Source organism: Cebus imitator, unplaced genomic scaffold, assembly GCF_001604975.1.
Source record: "Cebus imitator isolate Cc_AM_T3 unplaced genomic scaffold, Cebus_imitator-1.0 Scaffold15, whole genome shotgun sequence".
NCBI classification, from domain to species: Eukaryota; Metazoa; Chordata; class Mammalia; order Primates; family Cebidae; genus Cebus; species Cebus imitator.
In genome coordinates, this window is record NW_016107330.1 from 10,409,456 (window position 1) to 10,422,970 (window position 13,515).

The following is a 13,515-nucleotide window of genomic DNA, read 5'->3' on the forward strand; positions in this document are numbered from 1 at the left end:
GTTTTCCCTTTGGTCTGAGAGCTCTGTGGAGTCTGGTGCAGAGGGCCTGGCCTGGAGGAGGTCTTCAGTACACATGTGCTCACGGAAGGCATGACAGTGTCGAGGACAGCAGGCTTTCTCAGTGAGAGTCCACACATCCCTCTACACTCCCACCGCAGTTCTCCGAGAATCAGGGCATCAGTGCCAAACAAATGGGGCTTGTGTACCATCAAGGGCCCATCCTTTCTATCTTCTAGATTAGGGGATGGAAGAGAGAAGGGAGTGAAGACAGGTTGGGCATGGTGCTTCATGCCTGTGATCCCAGAACTTTTGGAGGTCTAGGCAGGTGGATTAATTGAGGCCAGGAGTTCGAGACCAGCCTGACCAACGTGGTGAAACCCCGTCTCTACTAAAAATACAAAAATTAGCTGGGCGCGGTGGCACACACCTATAATTCCGGCTACTCAGGAGGCTGAGGCAGGAGAATCGCTTGAACCTGGGAGGTGGAGGTTGCAGGGAGCCACGATTGGAGCCACGATCATGCCACTGCACTCCAGCCTGGACAACAAAATGAGACTCTGTCTCAAAAAAAATTTTTTTTAAAAAAATATGGTCTGGATCTCACCCAGGAAACCTGTCCCCCAGCATTGAGCCTGCCCCTGGCCCTTTTCCTTCCACTGTGTCGGTTGGCCAGGCATCTTCACAGTCTGGAGCTGGTCTCTGCGGTGGTCAGGATCCCCGAGGTGAGGAGGTGCCCACTGGCTTGGGCCGGCCACCCTGGTTCCACGTCCACCTTTCTACACCTGCTTCCCTCACGGCCTGCTGACACTTTCCCTGATGCTCATAAACCTCAAGCTTCCATCTGCAGTTGCAATTTCCAACCACGCATGGGTGGGGGAGAAGGGTGGGCCAGTCACCCACTTGATAGTAAAAGCCGAGCCAGGCGGAGCGCAGGAGTCCGAGCCCCCAGCCCCTCTGCTGCCCCTCACTTCCGGTGTTCCTTTCTGTCTTCACCTCTGTCCATTTCTCAACCCAGAGTTTGCGTCTGAACTCCTAAAAGTTGGTACCACTCTCAGCATTCTCCCCAGGAGTTTCAGATTTGATTTCTGTTTGTTTTCTTTAAATCTCTGAATCCCTACTTCCTGGCACTGTGCCTGGCACATAGCAAGTGCTCACTAAATGCGTGTTGCCTGACCGAGCAAAGGATTACAGCTGTGTGTTCTCTGTTATTACATGAACATGACCTCTTTCTACACCTTCAAGGAAAGGAACAAAGGCCATGTCCACAACATTTCCTTGGCCTCTAAGTCCAGCTCAGGGCTGAGAACCCACCAGTCTCAGTGAATAAGGGAACAGGACTAATTACACCAGTTAGTTATGGCTACCTAACAAACCATGCCAAAACCCAGCGACTTAGAACAAAAGCCTTTACCTATTTAGCTCACAACTCTGCACGTTGGCAGTTCAGCCTGGGCTCAGCTGGGCAGTTGTTTTGGTCTCAACCAGGTTCCCTCATGCATCTTGTCAGGTACACGCCACTGCTCACTGAGCTCTCTCTCGGTGTCTGAAGTCAGCTGAGGCCACTGATCCCAGCGGCTCTCCTCCAGCAGGCTAGCCCGGGTTTTTCCTCAGGGCGGGGGCAGCTGTCCTAAGGGAGAGTAGCAGTGCCCCAGACCTCCTGAGACCTAGCTCAAAACTGGTAAAGCATCCCACCCACCACTTTCTATTGCCCAAACTAAGCCACAAAGCTAGTTTAGATTCAAGGGTGGGGCAAACAGATTCTGCCTCTTGATAAGAAAAGCTAAGAATTACATCGTAAAAGGTGAGGACGCAGGGACACAAGGACAGTGGTGGTTTTCTTCCCAGCTAGAGCTGGGTGTGGGCACCTGGGCAGCACACAGCCAGGGTGATGGCAGCGTTTTCCCAGAGCTCATCTCGTGTTTCCAGCTGCATGCTTCGTATCTCACTTGGATGTCTCAGACATCTCCAACTTGAGGCGCTCACAAGGGAACCTGTGGTTTCCTAGCGCTCCCTCTGCCTGCGAGTCCGTGCTTCACCCACATTCTCAGGAAACCAGGAGCCGACCTCACTGCCTCCGCTTCTTCCACTTCTCACAACCAGTCTGCCAGCAGGTCCTGCTCATCATCTCTGTGTTTAAAACAGCCCATGCTCTGCCCTCTTCTCTCCATCTCTTTGGCCACTGCCCAAATCCCTGTCATCAGCAGCTTTTCCTCCTTCATGGAAGGAAATAAGCAGGGGCTGTCTCAAACTGTAACCCAAGTTGCATTCACTCTCTGGCTTACAGCCCCAGTGTGGTTTCCTATTCGGGAAAGACATGTGGAATCCTTCCGTGGCCAGGCACGCTTGCCGGGAACCCACCCTCACCAGCCTCTCCACCCTCGTCACCCTCCACTCTCCCAGGCACACCAGGCTGTTTCATGTCACAGCTCTTGCTCTGTCTTGTCCCTGGGCCTTTGCACTTGCTGTCGTTTTTGTCTAAAATGCTTCTCCTCAGGATCTGCAAGCGGTGGGATCCGTGCCACCATTCGGGGCTTGGTCAAATTTGACCTCCTCAGAGACGCGCTCCCTGACCGCCTGATCTAAAGCTCTCTCTGGCCGCCCTCCACACCTGTGTGTCTCACTCCATGCTTTTCACTGAACTTTTACTGGTTTCCTGGCTTGTGTCTGCCTCCCCTCAATGAAGCATAAGCTGTGTGGCTGGGACCTTGTCTGGTTCATCATAGTGTCCCCAGCATCCAGGACAGATGCTCAAGAGAATCCATGAATGAAGAAGAGAAGAGGTAAGGAAGCCTCTATGGGCCTTTGGGATTGAGTGCCTGTACTTTAGCCAAGTCACCACTAGATGGGGACCTTTTGTTTACCTACTAATCAGAGCTGTAGCACCGCGTGCGGGTGTATGTGTGTGCCTGTGTGCCTGTGTATGTGTGTGTACATGTGCATGTGTGCATGTGTGCGTGCATGCACTGTGCATGTATGTGTGTGCATGTATGTGTGTCCATGTGTGCATGTGTATGTGTGCATGTGTGCATGTCCATGTGTACGTGTGTGTGTGTGCATCTGTGCATGTATACATGTGTGCAGGTATGTGTGTATGTGTGTGCATGCATGTGGATGTGTGTGCACTGTGCATGTGTGTGTACATGTGTGCATTGTGCATGTATGAGTGTGTGCATGTGGGTATGTGTGTGTGTGCATGTATGGGTGTGAGCATGTGTGTGTGCCCATGTGTTTATGTGCATTCATGTACGTGTGTGTGCATGTATCCATGTGTGCATGTATGTATGTAGGTGTGCATGTGCATGTGTGCATGTCTGTGTGCATGTGCATGTGTGCGTGCATGTGCATGTGTGCATGTGTGCATCGTGCATGTATGCATGTGTGTGCATGTGGGTCTATGTGTGTGCAGGCATGTGTGCATGTATGGGTGTATGTGAATGTGTGTTCATGTGCATATGTGTGTGCATGTATGTACGTGTGTGTGCATTTGTGCATGTATCCATGTGTTCATGTATGTGTGCACATGCATGTGTGCATATGTGCATGAAGTATGCATGTGTGCATGTATCCGTGTGTGTGCATGTGCGTGTGCATTTAGGGTTTTCAGGTACAGCTTCCTCTTTCCAGATAACTCCACCTAGTCCACTCTCAGGGTCGGCAGTGAGGAGGGGAAGCCACCAGACGCCCTGGTTTGTGACCTCGGGGAAGTTAGCTTCAGCCTCCTCATCTATGAAATGGTGCTAAAACCTAGTCATTCCTGGGGTGTGGTGAGGATTGCTGGTGTCTATCATCAAGTGCCAGATGTGCCTGGCACGCAGAAGATGCCCTATGGGTGCTCGCTGCTGTCCTCAGGGTGATGCACACCAGCTCCACATGGAGAAAAAGAAGCACCCTGTGGAGCCGGCCGGAGCTGGCTGCAGTCAGCCTGTTTGCTACTCTCCCTCTGCAAAGTCTGTGTCCTGCAGAAGCTGCCCTCCCACGCCTCCCTGGAACTTCTCACGTTGTGCCAACACCACCGAGCTTCCTGCCCCCTCCGCTCGCCCGCAGGAAATCTGCCAGAGCTGTTCACTCCTCTGGCTCTCCGATCCTGCAGCTCCCACTGTTCTAGCGCCTGGGTGCCCTCTGTCCTCCCACTCCCCCACTTCTGCCTCTGAAGATCCTTCCAGATGCATCAAGCCCAGCTCCCCAGGTAGCCCCCACCCTCTCAGGGGGTGAGGGCTACTTGAGCTCAGGCCTCCCAGTCACTGTCCATCCAGAGGGCCCAGTCCAGGCGCTGTCACCCTGGCAGCCCTTTTCTCACCTTCTTTCTCGTCCCTCTCTCTGTTGATCTGTCTTCCGGCCCTCCCTCTTCTCTTCCATCTCTTGTTTCCTTCATCTCGAGTCTCTAACCCTCCTTCCTTGCTCCCTGTCCCCCTCCCTCTCTCGTTTTGCGTTTTGTCCTCCTGTCTTTTCTGGTGCGTGCATCTGACATCCAGTTCTACTTCAATGGCCTGCCCCATCCCCAGACCCTCCAGAACTGATCTGGAGCAGCGGTCTTTCACAGTGGACTGTCACTTCTGTGGCATTCCTCAGCCGCGGACCGGGCCTGTCCTGACCTGGATGACGAGACAGACCGAGGCCAAGAAAAACCATCGTTGGAAGCCACCTTTTAAAAACAAGCCCAACTCCAGACCAGGCATCTTTTAATCTGCTAATGGAGAAACTGAGGCATAAAGAAAGGAACTGAGGGCTTTGGAACGCCTTTCTTACCGCATGAACGACATCTCCACAAATAAGACGAGGCAGCAAGTGTGCAGTCCTGCCTGTGGCTAGCCCCTTGCCTCAGCCCTGCTCATCCCTGAATGATCTCCTGGGTGTTCTTGGTCAGTGTCAGAACTCTGAATACTCCTAGGTTGTCCACTGCAGCCCACACCTCTCTTTTGGGCTCCGGACTTCTGTACACGTGTCCACCTGCGTTCCCCTTACATGTCCAATACGTGTCTCAAACTCAGTGTGGCTCACACCAAACTCTTGCAGTCTTCATCATCAGCTCTCACCCCATCTTCACGAGCTCAGTATTTGGTGCCACTATCTACAGCCACTCAGGCCAGGAGCCTGGGATGCAGCCTCTGTTCCCCTCACACCCCACACCAAACCCATGAGCAGGTCCTGTCAACCCTGACCCGACCCGCATGGCATTCTCAGCATCTGACACTTCATCCCCACTGTCGCCGTGCTGGTCCCAGCTGTGGCAGTATCTCCCAGTGCTTTGCAACGGTCCCCTACTGGGGCCATTCTTTCCTCCCTGACTCTCCTCCTTCTCTGCACTATAGCCAGAGTGATCTTTCTGGGGAAAAAGTAGAGCATCCTCTGCTTCACACGCTCCGATGACTCCTTTGCCTTTGACACAGAAGGCACGTGTCTTGCCCCATCCGACCCCATCGCCATTCTTTCCCAAGGCGTCTCTGCTCCTAGCCCACTGGCCCTGAGGTCTCAGACCAAATGGCACCTCCCCAGAGGGGCTTTCTTCGACCACCTGAAGCAGGCACTCTTCTGTCCCCGACCCCCGATCTCTGTCATTCTACAGCATGTTGCTTTGTCTGAGGTGCTTCAGAGCACTTGGCCCTGTTTGACTGTGTCTTTATTAATGAATATGCTACGGTCTCCTGCTCTTTTTGGAAGGCAAGCTCCTTCAGGGCAAGGATTTTGTCCTCCTCAGATCTCCTGCCCCCTAACATGCAGTAAAGGCTCCTTGCCGACCACCTCACTGGCCACACTCAAATGGCCTACCAGAGCTGACCAGTGCCAGTGCCAGAGCTGACCCCTAGGAGACAGGAAGCCAGGCTCTTGGGCCAAATATGCTGCTTCTGTGCTCTGGGGCCTCAGGCAAGTAGCTTCCCTCTCCAAGCCCGATTCCCCAGCTTTCAAATGGGGATAAAGATACGTGCACTGCCTATTTCATGAGTGCTTTTGTTCATTCACTCATTAAGCAAGTATTGAGCTCCCAACACGTGTCTGGCCTTTGGCTAGGAGCGAGGGGGTGGGGGTACAGGTGCAAGCCAGCAGACCCCACACTGCTTAGTCCAGGGGTATGGTTCTCTGTGGGCTCTATGAGAACAAGAGCCCTCAAACAAGACGGTCTTGCGCCCTGCTCTCACGGAACTCTCTAGTTGTGGGAAGAGTCGTTGCACATGGACACAGAGAAATAAACAAGATCATTTCCGGTAGAGATGAATGCTGGAGAGACAGCGGGTAGCGTGTCGGAGAGTGGAGGCTGAGATGAGGAATGCATTCAGAGCAAACGAGAGAGGTCTTTGGAATTCGCAAAATACGAATTCCAGCAGTTACCATTTTCATCTTTTCCCTTTGGCAGAGGGAGGCAGTCAGAGGCCGGGAGATGGAGATGATGGATGTTCAGTTGGCTGGAACCCCATCTCTGCCTCCCACACCGGGTCCTCCCTGTACCACACATGTGTGTGCGTGTGGGCGGAGGGGGTGTCACTGCCGGGTAAGCTTAAAGTCCCTTGCAAAAATGCCAAGTACTTATGTAAGCCCACTCAAAGGAGGGATAACCAGATGGCCTGAGGGCAGCTGTCCCCACCACCAGGCAAACTGGGCCCTGGGCTCTGGTGACAGGTCTTTCTCTGCACTGATCTCTCAGTGACATTTAGAGTCGTGGACAGACCGAGTTGTTTTCTTCCTTTCCCTTCCCTGCTTACCTACTGCATCCCAGAGCAGCCCCTGGTTGCTAGGCAACCTGGGACCAGGCCTGGGGCAGGATTTTAGAACTCAGGGGAGGCTAGGGAGTTGGTTAACTCTTGCAGGGCAGCTCTTTGAACTGAGGTGCAATTAGGCTAGGGAAACAGTTGTTTTTGTTGTTGTTTTTTGAGATAGGGTCTCACTCTGTTGCCCGGGCTGGAGTGCAGTGGCGCAATCACAGCTCACTGTGGCCTCATCTCCTGGGCTCGGGTGATCCTCCTCTCTCAGGCTTCCGAGTAGCTGGGACTACAGTTATGCACCACCAGACCTGCTAATTGTTTGTATGTTTAGTAGAGACAGGGATCTCAGTGTGTTGCCCAGGCCCGTCTTGAACTCCTGGGCTCAGGTGATCCTCCCATCTCAGCCTCCCAAAGTGCTGGGATTACAGGTATGAGCCACCGCGGCCAGCCAGGAAAGGGGTTTTATTCCATAAGGGGTTAGTGACCTTAGCCCGATAGGTACAAGCACAGAGCGGACTCTTCAAAGAAACAGTAATAGAGAAAATCCCAGTGCTGTCAGCAAAGAGGAAAAGAAAACTTGGACAGAAAGAGGAATTTCCACATCTAAAGGGAAGGGCAGGAATGGAGCACCTAGGTAGGCCGCCCCCGTAGCTGGGCTGCTTTGGCCAGTCCTTCCAGCAGCCTTCTAAGTACCGGTGATCAGCTCCATTTCACAGAGGAAGAGATTAAGGCTCAACCATGAATATAAGGGGTGGAGCTGGAATCAGACCCAGCGCTGCCTGACTGCAAGGCCCCTTAGCAGGAGCACGAAGTTCCATGGCCTTACAGAGAAGCAAACTCCATCTGCCCCTCGTTCCTGCCCTGGGCCAGGGCAGACCATTCTGAGCAGTTTGCTGCAGATCCTGAGACTTAACACTGTGTGAGGGCCTCCAATCACGCACACACCCAGCACCCTCCACAGGGCAGGCTGGTGCGAGACAGAACGCCTGGGGTTTGAATCCCAACTCCTCTTTCCCTGGCTGTGTGGCCTTGGCCATCGTGCTTACCCTCTCTGAGCCTCAGAGTCCTCCTTGACAATGGGAGATAGTGCTCACCTCAGAGGTTTATCATGTGAGTTCAGGTGCTGTGTGTACAGCAGCTATCACAGAGGCTCGTACACTGAAGCTGCTGTTATTGGACCCATTTCATGGATGAGAAAAACAAAGCCCAGATGACTGAGGCCAGATGGTATGTTCCAGAGCACTGAAAAGGTTCAAGACACATGCGTCTTAATTTTGTCTGTTTCATGGATCAAACTCATCCCCTCTGTGGGTCTCAGTCTCTTCATGGCTACAATGGGGGGCTGATCTAGGTGGTCTTCAAGGGCACTTTAGCTCTGGAGTTTCCACAAGGTCATGAACGCCAGAAGAGCAGGGACTGGGTCTGTCTTATTCTGTGCCCCTGGTCCCTGGCACAGCACTGGCACTGGGTGGGTACCCAGTGGATGCTCACTCAGTACTGGACAAGTAAACCAATGGGCCTGGGGCTCAGCACATGTCAGCAGCAGACTCCTGATTACAACCCAGGTCACCTGGCTCTCAGCCCTGCTCCCGGAAGTAGGGGCTTGGCAGGGTGGGGGCAGGGATGACAGAGGCTGGCCTGGTCTTCACCGGCTGGGTCAGCTGTGGACAGGGGTGCTGATGCCTGGTACTGACGCAGAAGCCTCCTCCATGCTAGTGCCCTGAGCAGGGCTCTGGACTCAGGAGCCCTGGTCAAGGCTTCAGGAGCAACTGGCTGCTTCTGCTTTGCAGGGGCATCATGAGAAGAAAGCACAGCTCAGGTCAGGTACTTTCTGGTCCAACTCCCAGCCCCTCCGGCACCTCCTGCCACAGCCCAGCAGTGCCACCGCCTGGGGCTCCAACCTCTGCCCCTCAACCTTTGCTCCACTTTTTCTCATCTCCAGGGGTCCTGGGCTGGGAGGGTGAACAGCATTGAATAGAGAAGCTTCCCTGGGGAGTGCAGCCAGCCCACGGGAGTGCAGGGTGGAGGCTTGGGCTGGGCCAGCGGGGCGTCCCCACCCCTGTGGCGCAGACAGGTGGGAAGAGGCATGGGAAACTCAGTCCCTGGAGACCTCCTTCTCCAGTCCCGTCTCCCCATCCCTCTTACCAGGCCCTGATCCCTTCCCCTCTCCTGAATGTGGTCTTGGAAGTGTCATAGAAGAGACACTTTGCTTTAGGTCTCAGAAGGACCACACCAGAGAGCTCCAACTCAGGAAGTCTTCCTGAGCTCATACAGGGAACACAATAGGGTGCTTTCCCTGTCAGCCACGTGCTGGTGGCAGTGAGCTGAGGCAGTTCCTCCCGGTGCAGGAGGCCAAGCCCCCAACCCACACGGCTGGTGCCAGGAGCCTCACAGTCCTAACTCTGGGTCTTGATGTGTGCTGAGCTGGAGTGGTGGGTGGAGGGAGCTCGGGAGACCAGGGGTCTGAGCTCTGGCACCCACTATGGGATGGAGGATGTATCCCCTACCCTAGGGGATGAGTGGCAGAGACATAGTAGTTTCCTAACCTCGGGAGAAAACAGAGGAACTCCAAGATGCACTCACAGCTGTGAATAAATATACCTGGGAAGGAAAGCGATTCATACAACCCGAAGAGGCCAGGCAGGAAGTGAGCCACACGCTGTAATGGGCCACATGTTGATTCAGTGCTCTTCACCCTCCCAGCCTGGGACCCCAGGACCCTCCCTGCTATGCTGGAAAGGATGGTGCTCACCAAAGGCCACCGCTGGGTGCCTCTGAATGTGCCTGCTGTTTAGACCAGGATTGCCCTGCACATACCCATACCCTACCAGCCCCAGAACACAATCCGGATGCCAAAGCCCCCCCACACTTGCAGGGCACTCTGCCCACTTTCCCTTGTCCTTGAATGGTCTCAGTAACATGTGAGTCCCCCTGCTCTTCTTACCTATTTGCTTTGGTGGCCCTGGTGGCACCTATCCTAGTGCTTGAGATGCAGTCGCCCTTGATAAATATTTGTCCAACTGGAGGGCAGCTGAGCCGTTTTGTTAACACGTGACAGAACCAGGGAAACACGTTCTCAACAGTAACAGTTGTCAAGGGAAGCTTCAACATTCAGTGTAAGCTCAAGCGAACAAGTATTTATTGAGCATGTACTATCTACCAGGCTCTGGGTCCCCAGAGAGTGTAGGAGATACACTCACGGGCAGGAGAGGCCGGGGCAGGATGAGCATGGACGTTCGGAGAAGCTCTGGAGCATCAGGAAGCAGCTCAGGATTGCCTCCTTCCAAGCACTTGGAAGCATTTCATTTTCTAAAAGATGACCGGGTCAAAGAGGAGGTGAATGTTAAGGAAAGGCCCAGGTTCAAAGACCTTTCCCTACAGAAGAAGCTACTCACAAACCACGGTGCCATTGACGGTGTGGGGCTGTAGCCAGTCAGCACAGGCTGGCGGCCGGACTCCTTCAGCTTCTCACAGCAACAGTCACTTGCCCGGCAGCATCTGGGGTGAGACAAGTGGGAGACAGGGATGTGCCTGGGAGTCGGTCCCTTGGGATGTTGCTGGGGGACCTTATCCAGGGACTGGAACGCATTCACCTGCCTCCTCCTCTAGGCAGGAAGGCATTGAAGGCGGGGAGGTGAAGTTATCAATAATATTAAAACTGGTCCTGGTGGCTCATGCCTGCAATCCCAACACTTTGTGAGGATGAGGCAGGAGGATCGCTTCAGTCCAGGAGTTTGAGACCAGCCTGGGCAACATAGGGAAACCTCCTATGTTTTTTAATTAAAAAAAAAATCTGGGCATGGTGGCATCCACCTGTGGTCCCAGCTACTCAGGAGGGTGAGGTGGGCGGATTGGTTGAGCCCAGGTGATGGAGGCGGCAGTGAGCTGTGATGGAGTCACTGCACCCCAGCCTGGACAACAAAGCGAGATGCCATCTTCTAAAAAATAAATAAAATAAAATAAAATTAAAAATAATAAAACCAACCAGTAGCATTTCCTGAGCCCTTTCTAGTATCTGTTGCTAGCTCATTAGCTACTCACAGAAGCCTATGAAGTACACTCATTGTTGCCCTTTTGTAGGGAAGGGAATGAGATTCCGAGAGGCCAATTTCCCAAACTAGGCAGCTGGAAAATGATAGACCCAGGACACAAATCTAGGTCCCTTCATTCATTTCACACTTTGACTGAGCACCTACTATGAGCCGGGCACTGTGATGGTGTCGGAGGAGACAACTGTCTGAAAAAGCAGAGGTAGTCCTTGCTTTCATGACACCCAGAGGTGGCTGGGAACAGGATGGGAGAGCACTGGAGGAGAAACAACATCTGGAGAAATAACATCTGGCTCAGTCCATGTCCTCAACCACTGCACAAGGGACAGGAAGGCGGAAACTTAAGCTTGGATTCTAAGGCCTGAAAGGCCAAGAAAAATGTTTCGGTCTCCCTCTCTCACCGTTGCCATGTGCCAGTGAGGTTCTGCTGTTGATCAGCGTTGGCCAGTGATGTTCAATTTTGAATCAGCCTTTGGACTTTGACAGGGGACGCACAGAGCATCAGTGAGGGGTGACAAACTTTGAAATAGGCAAATTCTTGTTCAATCCTAACTCTGCCCCTTAGAAGCTGCATTGCCTTTGGGAGGTGGTTTAGCAACTCTGGGTCTTGGGTCCTCACTGTCCTCACCTGTCAAATGGGCTGGTATCACTTTCTTGTGCATTCCCTGTGAGAATTAAATTAGGTTCATGTGGGGCCCGGTGCGGTGGCTCATGCCTGTAGTCCCAGCACTTTGGGAGACTGAGGCGGGCAGATCATGAGGTCAGGAGTTCGAGACCAGCCTGGCCAACATGGTAAAACCCTGTCTCTACCAAAAATACAAAAATTAGCTGGGCATGGTGGCGGGCACCTGTAATCTCAACTATTTGAGATGCTTGAACCAGAAGGCAGAGGTTGCAGTGAGCCAAGATCACACCACTGCGCTCCAGCCTGGGTGACAGAGCAAGACTCCATCTCATACACACAGACACACACACACACGCACACACAAAATTAGGTTCATGTGCCAATCACCAGTCCCAGTGCTTGGCACATAATGGGCATTTCATAAGTGTCAGTTGCCCTTCCAGGGCTCTGAGGTCCTTGCATGGTTCCATGAGCCCACCCACGAGACTTGAGTTCCAGGAGTGATATTTAAGGCCCCACTGTGGGGACATATTTCTCCACACTAGGTTAAATGTGGCAAGGAACATTTTGCTTTCTTATTTCTTCAAATGAAATGACATGCAAACTGTCCTGTTTCCTACCTCCCCACACATATACTCACCAGGAGACACCCACCTCTACTTTTTCTAGGAACTCACACTCCCCCACCCCCATCCTTTGGAGTAGGCCTGGAAGCCAGGTTTGTGCCATGCGACCTCGCCCAGATGGACAACCTCTCCAAAGTGGGGCACTTGGATTCGGTCTCCCAGAATATGGAATTAGGACTGGTGAGTCAGTTGTGCTGTGCCTATAGTCCTAAACGCTGGAGGGCTGAAGGCAGAGCACTTTTACTGTGAGGATGAAACAGCTTCCAGAGCTCTGGGCAGGACCGACGGCATAATTGCAGAGGCCAAAGCAAAATGAAAGCACGGGGCCCTTTATTAAGAATTTCAAGATGGCAGCAGCAGAGCAGTAAACCACATTTAGGCCCTTAGGAGTGCCAGCCCCTGCAAAACTTTACAGGTCACACACACACTCAAGAAGCTGGCCCTGACACTGGGTTTCTCAAGGCCCATCCTCAGAGTCACCTTCAGTTCTTCCTTCTATTAGCCTGAGTTTTCTGTTCCTGACACTCCCTCTCTCTGGCTTCGAGCATGAACTTTAATGCAAAAGAAATGATAGGTGGCCTCAGAGCCTCTGCACCCACCTGTCAGTGTCATCCACAGGGAGCCCTCTGCCCCCAAGCCCACAGTAGCAGCCGTATCTGTAATAGGAGAAGAAGGCACTCCATCCCGTGATGTGTTTGACCATCCTCTGACACTGCCAGAAGCTGCTGTGGGTGGGGACTGCCACTGCCAATGAGGAAACAAGAAAGAAGGACAGTTGCAATGTGCATGACGCTGCCTTGACGTCCCCTCCCCTTACTAGAATGCTTAGTGTTCGGAGTATCACCAGATCTCCAAAGCAAAGTGCAAGGGGGCATGACTGGAATCAACAGCCCCTTTCCTGGGGAGGAAAATAGGCTCAGATCTGCTCCCGTAACACAGCTAGTTTTTTGCTAACCCGGATGAATGCCCAGTTTCCATGAGGTTCAGGACAAGGCTCTCCTGTCAACCACAGTCTTCCCCCTCCAAGCAGGAAACCACCATCCTAGGCAGAAACACCCTCGAGTCTGATGCAACATTAATGGGAAAAGTTCAAAGCCAGAAATGCCAGCCCCTCCAGATGTCATCAGGCCTTTGCAGTCTCACAGGAGAAACACAATACTTTAAAGGGAGGAAAGGTATCCTCCATTCTTTTTTTAAAAATGGCAAGAACACATGAACTCAGCTGTTTTTGCTTCTCCAAGAGGCTTATGAGAGTGGGCACAAATGCATACACAAAGTGGTTTGCTGAAGCATCATCTGTGATACCAAAAATTGGAAACCACCTACATGTCCACCAACAGGGGGATAATAACAAAATTATGTGTCTCAAAAATAAACTATATTTAATAGTGCTATCTCTAGGCGATTGGGATGGAAGAGAGAGAAACAGGCAACATTCATTCTATACATGTCTCTGCTGTCTGATGTCTTTTCACAATAAGCATGTGTTCCCCTTCTTTTCTTTTCTTTTCTCTTTCTTT

General features: G+C 52.6%; 1 long non-coding RNA gene across 6 annotated transcripts in view; it reads right to left on the reverse strand.

The window, feature by feature from the left end:
• Positions 1–1,392: 1,392 nt before the first annotated feature.
• The window catches only part of LOC108287747, a 22,657-nt gene continuing 10,534 nt past the window's right edge, over positions 1,393–13,515 (reverse strand). For 2 of the 6 annotated variants that reach the window (XR_005196511.1, XR_005196509.1), the window contains 5 exons: positions 12,595–12,739; positions 10,892–10,978; positions 10,091–10,193; positions 2,065–2,213; positions 1,393–1,627 (listed from right to left, as the gene is read on the reverse strand). This is a non-coding gene — a long non-coding RNA (uncharacterized LOC108287747). The remainder of the gene's footprint in view (positions 1,628–2,064; positions 2,214–10,090; positions 10,194–10,891; positions 10,979–12,594; positions 12,740–13,515) is intronic. The other 4 variants (XR_001818460.2, XR_005196516.1, XR_005196517.1 and 1 more) reach the window with 4 other exon arrangements.